At 65.4% G+C, this 8,117-nt stretch overlaps 1 long non-coding RNA gene across 1 annotated transcript; it reads left to right on the forward strand.

Annotated features, from left to right (window-relative positions):
* The first annotated feature begins 1,243 nt into the window (after window positions 1-1,243).
* On the forward strand, window positions 1,244-3,756 carry LOC149918029 (uncharacterized). Its single transcript, XR_016466306.1, has 2 exons — window positions 1,244-2,676; window positions 2,875-3,756. It is a non-coding gene; the product is annotated as an uncharacterized LOC149918029 (long non-coding RNA).
* Window positions 3,757-8,117: the final 4,361 nt, after the last annotated feature.

The raw sequence follows: 8,117 nt of genomic DNA on the forward strand, positions 1-8,117 counted from the left end.
GTTCAGTGGCCGAGGCCGCCCTGTAGTCGGGGTTTGGGCCTATCCTTGCGTGGCCGCCTGTTCCGCTGGTGGCGTGACAGCCCTGTACTCGGGGCGTGTGTCTCAAGCTGCGGAGCCTTCAGTCCCCCGAGCAGCCCGCGCGCCCACCCTGTAACCAGGTGTGGGGAGGCTGCGGCACTGCAGCCAGCTGCTCTAGCCATCCAGCCGATGGGAACGACCCCTCCCTGTCCCGTCAGAGGGCGCAGGTTGAGGTTCTGCTTGCGTGTGCGGTGACCTCCCCGCTGGGTGGGTCGAGGTTGCTCCGCAGGCTCCCAAAGACAGGAGGTTGGTGATGTTCTGCTGCTGCCGGGCAGGCCAGCCTGTAACTCAGGCGTTGGCGGGAGCCTCGTGCTCCGCGGGGCTTCTTGCAGAGGGTGGGATGTGGGGGTACCGTCCTGTAGGCAGGGCTGTGCGTGCCCCCCGTGAGTGCTTGGTGAGCTGCGTTGTGAGGGAGCCCCCGTAGTCGGGCGCGAATGTGGCCCCGGCCTTTCAGAGGCACGGGGCTGCGAGATGTGGGGTTGGGTTTGCGCCCTCCCTGGAATCGCCGGGGCTGGGACCCCGACCGCGGCCTTTGGCCGTGTTGCCCCGCTGCCTGGCTGATGAGAGTTGTTCCTGTCGCTGGGGGGGAAACCGAGCTCTGTGGCTCCAGGGGTGTCGTCCACCCGCCTGTAATCAGGATCAGGGTGCGCGAGCGCTTTGCTCGGCTGGCAGCCTGTGTTCGGTGACCGCCCCGTTAGCGGGGTGTGGGTCGAGGTGTCCCGGACTGGGAGAGAAGGAGCCTCCCTCGGCCGTTGGGGATGGGGGCTGCCCTGTAAGCCAGGGAGCGAGAGTGCCCCGGAGTCCCAGGCCCTTTGCAGTGGTGGCAGTGGCTGGGGTCCCCCTGTAAGCAGGGCAGCCGACTCTTTGGCCGCTGCTTTTTGTGTGCCCAGCTCCATTTGCCCAGTCTGCCCGCCTCTGTGATCCCCCGCAGCACCGGCTGGAAGCGCGCCGTGCGCCAGTGAGGTGAGCAAAGCTGCTCAAAGGAGTTTTTGCTGGGGTGGGTGGACTGGGGAGGGGGCATGCAAGGCCTTCGTTGGCTGGGTGGTCGCGTGCCGAGTTCCTTAGCGATGTCGGGTTTCCCTTTTTCTTCAGGTGGTGGGGGGCGGGGGCGTGTGGGCTTGCCGCTGGGCAGGTCTAACGGTGTCCCCGCTGACGTTTCAGGAGCTGCTGCAGAAGAAAGAAGAAGGAGCGGCGTGGGGACGACGCGGGAGGCAGGAGCGAGCAAGAAGAGGGCGCAGAAGCGTGCAGATGCGGGGGGGAAGGAGAGAGGCACCCTGGGCAAAGCACCTGTCCCGTTAGCGGGGGCGCAGTCACATTTGAGTTGAGCGTTGCCGGCGCCTTGGTTGACCAGGCCGGCTTTGTGCTGGGCGACCTCCCTGTAAGCAGGGATTGGGTCTTTGCTGTAGTTGGCCTTTTGCCTTGCTGCTCCTTTGGCTGCCTGGGGAGCGTGGCCCCCTGTAACGGAGGGCGAAAGCCACCTCTCCGCACCTGAGTGGGAAATGGAGCTCGCCGGACCCCGAGGCCGCCCTGTAAGCAGGGCAGTGCCGTTCCTCCCCTGCCCCGCTTCCTCCTCCGGCCCCTCGGCATGGTTGCCTGGTGGTGGCCTGTCAATGTGACGGCCCCGTACTCGGGGTGCGCGTCACGGCATTTGGCCTTTGGTTTTATCTGGGAGCCTTCAGTCCCCCGAGCAGCCCGCGCGCCCACCCTGTAACCAGGTGTGGGGAGGCTGCGGCACTGCAGCTGGCTGCTCTAGCCATCCAGCCGATGGGAACGACCCCTCCCTGTCCCGTCAGAGGGCGCAGGTTGAGGTTCTGCTTGCGTGTGCGGTGACCTCCCCGCTGGGTGGGTCGAGGTTGCTCCGCAGGCTCCCAAAGACAGGAGGTTGGTGATGTTCTGCTGCTGCCGGGCAGGCCAGCCTGTAACTCAGGCGTTGGCGGGAGCCTCGTGCTCCGCGGGGCTTCTTGCAGAGGGTGGGATGTGGGGGTACCGTCCTGTAGGCAGGGCTGTGCGTGCCCCCCGTGAGTGCTTGGTGAGCTGCGTTGTGAGGGAGCCCCCGTAGTCGGGCGCGAATGTGGCCCCGGCCTTTCAGAGGCACGGGGCTGCGAGATGTGGGGTTGGGTTTGCGCCCTCCCTGGAATCGCCGGGGCTGGGACCCCGACCGCGGCCTTTGGCCGTGTTGCCCCGCTGCCTGGCTGATGAGAGTTGTTCCTGTCGCTGGGGGGGAAACCGAGCTCTGTGGCTCCAGGGGTGTCGTCCACCCGCCTGTAATCAGGATCAGGGTGCGCGAGCGCTTTGCTCGGCTGGCAGCCTGTGTTCGGTGACCGCCCCGTTAGCGGGGTGTGGGTCGAGGTGTCCCGGACTGGGAGAGAAGGAGCCTCCCTCGGCCGTTGGGGATGGGGGCTGCCCTGTAAGCCAGGGAGCGAGAGTGCCCCGGAGTCCCAGGCCCTTTGCAGTGGTGGCAGTGGCTGGGGTCCCCCTGTAAGCAGGGCAGCCGACTCTTTGGCCGCTGCTTTTTGTGTGCCCAGCTCCATTTGCCCAGTCTGCCCGCCTCTGTGATCCCCCGCAGCACCGGCTGGAAGCGCGCTGTGCGCCAGTGAGGTGAGCAAAGCTGCTCAAAGGAGTTTTTGCTGGGGTGGGTGGACTGGGGAGGGGGCATGCAAGGCCTTCGTTGGCTGGGTGGTCGCGTGCCGAGTTCCTTAGCGATGTCGGGTTTCCCTTTTTCTTCAGGTGGTGGGGGGCGGGGGCGTGTGGGCTTGCCGCTGGGCAGGTCTAACGGTGTCCCCGCTGACGTTTCAGGAGCTGCTGCAGAAGAAAGAAGAAGGAGCGGCGTGGGGACGACGCGGGAGGCAGGAGCGAGCAAGAAGAGGGCGCAGAAGCGTGCAGATGCGGGGGGGAAGGAGAGAGGCACCCTGGGCAAAGCACCTGTCCCGTTAGCGGGGGCGCAGTCACATTTGAGTTGAGCGTTGCCGGCGCCTTGGTTGACCAGGCCGGCTTTGTGCTGGGCGACCTCCCTGTAAGCAGGGATTGGGTCTTTGCTGTAGTTGGCCTTTTGCCTTGCTGCTCCTTTGGCTGCCTGGGGAGCGTGGCCCCCTGTAACGGAGGGCGAAAGCCACCTCTCCGCACCTGAGTGGGAAATGGAGCTCGCCGGACCCCGAGGCCGCCCTGTAAGCAGGGCAGTGCCGTTCCTCCCCTGCCCCGCTTCCTCCTCCGGCCCCTCGGCATGGTTGCCTGGTGGTGGCCTGTCAATGTGACGGCCCTGTACTCGGGGTGCGCGTCACGGCATTTGGCCTTTGGCTTTTTCTGGGAAGCCCCTTGGCACGTTGAGGTCTGCGGCCTCCGTGCAGCCTAGGGAGAGGTCACAGGCTCTTGTCTGTTGCCCGCGGTTATGGGTTTATTCCCAGGGTTTGGCTGCGCTGGGTTGTCCTTCCCTTCTGGAAAGTCTTGTCTGTGTGTGTGCGTTCCCCTTCCTTTCCTTGTTTGTGTTTGTGGAGTGACGGAGTGACTGAGCTTTCCCTTTAGGCCTCCAGAAAGATGGCTGCAGCTTAGCTTCGACTTCCCTGGGGGGAATGGAGGACTTTGGTGCTTGCCGCAAAAGGGGTGTTTCCTCTCAGTCCCGCGGGCGCAGCGAGTGTCCTGTCTTCCTCCATTTTAATTAGTGTGGGTCAGAGCCACGTGATAGTTCAGTGGCCGAGGCCGCCCTGTAGTCGGGGTTTGGGCCTATCCTTGCGTGGCCGCCTGTTCCGCTGGTGGCGTGACAGCCCTGTACTCGGGGCGTGTGTCTCAAGCTGCGGAGCCTTCAGTCCCCCGAGCAGCCCGCGCGCCCACCCTGTAACCAGGTGTGGGGAGGCTGCGGCACTGCAGCCAGCTGCTCTAGCCATCCAGCCGATGGGAACGACCCCTCCCTGTCCCGTCAGAGGGCGCAGGTTGAGGTTCTGCTTGCGTGTGCGGTGACCTCCCCGCTGGGTGGGTCGAGGTTGCTCCGCAGGCTCCCAAAGACAGGAGGTTGGTGATGTTCTGCTGCTGCCGGGCAGGCCAGCCTGTAACTCAGGCGTTGGCGGGAGCCTCGTGCTCCGCGGGGCTTCTTGCAGAGGGTGGGATGTGGGGGTACCGTCCTGTAGGCAGGGCTGTGCGTGCCCCCCGTGAGTGCTTGGTGAGCTGCGTTGTGAGGGAGCCCCCGTAGTCGGGCGCGAATGTGGCCCCGGCCTTTCAGAGGCACGGGGCTGCGAGATGTGGGGTTGGGTTTGCGCCCTCCCTGGAATCGCCGGGGCTGGGACCCCGACCGCGGCCTTTGGCCGTGTTGCCCCGCTGCCTGGCTGATGAGAGTTGTTCCTGTCGCTGGGGGGGAAACCGAGCTCTGTGGCTCCAGGGGTGTCGTCCACCCGCCTGTAATCAGGATCAGGGTGCGCGAGCGCTTTGCTCGGCTGGCAGCCTGTGTTCGGTGACCGCCCCGTTAGCGGGGTGTGGGTCGAGGTGTCCCGGACTGGGAGAGAAGGAGCCTCCCTCGGCCGTTGGGGATGGGGGCTGCCCTGTAAGCCAGGGAGCGAGAGTGCCCCGGAGTCCCAGGCCCTTTGCAGTGGTGGCAGTGGCTGGGGTCCCCCTGTAAGCAGGGCAGCCGACTCTTTGGCCGCTGCTTTTTGTGTGCCCAGCTCCATTTGCCCAGTCTGCCCGCCTCTGTGATCCCCCGCAGCACCGGCTGGAAGCGCGCCGTGCGCCAGTGAGGTGAGCAAAGCTGCTCAAAGGAGTTTTTGCTGGGGTGGGTGGACTGGGGAGGGGGCATGCAAGGCCTTCGTTGGCTGGGTGGTCGCGTGCCGAGTTCCTTAGCGATGTCGGGTTTCCCTTTTTCTTCAGGTGGTGGGGGGCGGGGGCGTGTGGGCTTGCCGCTGGGCAGGTCTAACGGTGTCCCCGCTGACGTTTCAGGAGCTGCTGCAGAAGAAAGAAGAAGGAGCGGCGTGGGGACGACGCGGGAGGCAGGAGCGAGCAAGAAGAGGGCGCAGAAGCGTGCAGATGCGGGGGGGAAGGAGAGAGGCACCCTGGGCAAAGCACCTGTCCCGTTAGCGGGGGCGCAGTCACATTTGAGTTGAGCGTTGCCGGCGCCTTGGTTGACCAGGCCGGCTTTGTGCTGGGCGACCTCCCTGTAAGCAGGGATTGGGTCTTTGCTGTAGTTGGCCTTTTGCCTTGCTGCTCCTTTGGCTGCCTGGGGAGCGTGGCCCCCTGTAACGGAGGGCGAAAGCCACCTCTCCGCACCTGAGTGGGAAATGGAGCTCGCCGGACCCCGAGGCCGCCCTGTAAGCAGGGCAGTGCCGTTCCTCCCCTGCCCCGCTTCCTCCTCCGGCCCCTCGGCATGGTTGCCTGGTGGTGGCCTGTCAATGTGACGGCCCCGTACTCGGGGTGCGCGTCACGGCATTTGGCCTTTGGTTTTATCTGGGAGCCTTCAGTCCCCCGAGCAGCCCGCGCGCCCACCCTGTAACCAGGTGTGGGGAGGCTGCGGCACTGCAGCTGGCTGCTCTAGCCATCCAGCCGATGGGAACGACCCCTCCCTGTCCCGTCAGAGGGCGCAGGTTGAGGTTCTGCTTGCGTGTGCGGTGACCTCCCCGCTGGGTGGGTCGAGGTTGCTCCGCAGGCTCCCAAAGACAGGAGGTTGGTGATGTTCTGCTGCTGCCGGGCAGGCCAGCCTGTAACTCAGGCGTTGGCGGGAGCCTCGTGCTCCGCGGGGCTTCTTGCAGAGGGTGGGATGTGGGGGTACCGTCCTGTAGGCAGGGCTGTGCGTGCCCCCCGTGAGTGCTTGGTGAGCTGCGTTGTGAGGGAGCCCCCGTAGTCGGGCGCGAATGTGGCCCCGGCCTTTCAGAGGCACGGGGCTGCGAGATGTGGGGTTGGGTTTGCGCCCTCCCTGGAATCGCCGGGGCTGGGACCCCGACCGCGGCCTTTGGCCGTGTTGCCCCGCTGCCTGGCTGATGAGAGTTGTTCCTGTCGCTGGGGGGGAAACCGAGCTCTGTGGCTCCAGGGGTGTCGTCCACCCGCCTGTAATCAGGATCAGGGTGCGCGAGCGCTTTGCTCGGCTGGCAGCCTGTGTTCGGTGACCGCCCCGTTAGCGGGGTGTGGGTCGAGGTGTCCCGGACTGGGAGAGAAGGAGCCTCCCTCGGCCGTTGGGGATGGGGGCTGCCCTGTAAGCCAGGGAGCGAGAGTGCCCCGGAGTCCCAGGCCCTTTGCAGTGGTGGCAGTGCCTGGGGTCCCCCTGTAAGCAGGGCAGCCGACTCTTTGGCCGCTGCTTTTTGTGTGCCCAGCTCCATTTGCCCAGTCTGCCCGCCTCTGTGATCCCCTGCAGCACCGGCTGGAAGCGCGCCGTGCGCCAGTGAGGTGAGCAAAGCTGCTCAAAGGAGTTTTTGCTGGGGTGGGTGGACTGGGGAGGGGGCATGCAAGGCCTTCGTTGGCTGGGTGGTCGCGTGCCGAGTTCCTTAGCGATGTCGGGTTTCCCTTTTTCTTCAGGTGGTGGGGGGCGGGGGCGTGTGGGCTTGCCGCTGGGCAGGTCTAACGGTGTCCCCGCTGACGTTTCAGGAGCTGCTGCAGAAGAAAGAAGGAGCGGCGTGGGGACGACGCGGGAGGCAGGAGCGAGCAAGAAGAGGGCGCAGAAGCGTGCAGATGCGGGGGGGAAGGAGAGAGGCACCCTGGGCAAAGCACCTGTCCCGTTAGCGGGGGCGCAGTCACATTTGAGTTGAGCGTTGCCGGCGCCTTGGTTGACCAGGCCGGCTTTGTGCTGGGCGACCTCCCTGTAAGCAGGGATTGGGTCTTTGCTGTAGTTGGCCTTTTGCCTTGCTGCTCCTTTGGCTGCCTGGGGAGCGTGGCCCCCTGTAACGGAGGGCGAAAGCCACCTCTCCGCACCTGAGTGGGAAATGGAGCTCGCCGGACCCCGAGGCCGCCCTGTAAGCAGGGCAGTGCCGTTCCTCCCCTGCCCCGCTTCCTCCTCCGGCCCCTCGGCATGGTTGCCTGGTGGTGGCCTGTCAATGTGACGGCCCCGTACTCGGGGTGCGCGTCACGGCATTTGGCCTTTGGCTTTTTCTGGGAAGCCCCTTGGCACGTTGAGGTCTGCGGCCTCCGTGCAGCCTAGGGAGAGGTCACAGGCTCTTGTCTGTTGCCCGCGGTTATGGGTTTATTCCCAGGGTTTGGCTGCGCTGGGTTGTCCTTCCCTTCTGGAAAGTCTTGTCTGTGTGTGTGCGTTCCCCTTCCTTTCCTTGTTTGTGTTTGTGGAGTGACGGAGTGACTGAGCTTTCCCTTTAGGCCTCCAGAAAGATGGCTGCAGCTTAGCTTCGACTTCCCTGGGGGGAATGGAGGACTTTGGTGCTTGCCGCAAAAGGGGTGTTTCCTCTCAGTCCCGCGGGCGCAGCGAGTGTCCTGTCTTCCTCCATTTTAATTAGTGTGGGTCAGAGCCACGTGATAGTTCAGTGGCCGAGGCCGCCCTGTAGTCGGGGTTTGGGCCTATCCTTGCGTGGCTGCCTGTTCCGCTGGTGGCGTGACAGCCCTGTACTCGGGGCGTGTGTCTCAAGCTGCGGAGCCTTCAGTCCCCCGAGCAGCCCACGCGCCCACCCTGTAACCAGGTGTGGGGAGGCTGCGGCACTGCAGCCGGCTGCTCTAGCCATCCAGCCGATGGGAACGACCCCTCCCTGTCCCGTCAGAGGGCGCAGGTTGAGGTTCTGCTTGCGTGTGCAGTGACCTCCCCGCTGGGTGGGTCGAGGTTGCTCCGCAGGCTCCCAAAGACAGGAGGTTGGTGATGTTCTGCTGCTGCCGGGCAGGCCAGCCTGTAACTCAGGCGTTGGCAGGAGCCTCGTGCTCCGCGGGGCTTCTTGCAGAGGGTGGGATGTGGGGGTACCGTCCTGTAGGCAGGGCTGTGCGTGCCCCCCGTGAGTGCTTGGTGAGCTGCGTTGTGAGGGAGCCCCCGTAGTCGGGCGCGAATGTGGCCCCGGCCTTTCAGAGGCACGGGGCCGCAAGATGTGGGGTTGGGTTTGCGCCCTCCCTGGAATCGCCGGGGCTGGGACCCCGACCGTGGC

The sequence above is a fragment of the Phasianus colchicus genome, chromosome 4 (assembly GCF_987193195.1).
Source record: "Phasianus colchicus chromosome 4, bPhaCol1.hap1.1, whole genome shotgun sequence".
NCBI classification, from domain to species: Eukaryota; Metazoa; Chordata; class Aves; order Galliformes; family Phasianidae; genus Phasianus; species Phasianus colchicus.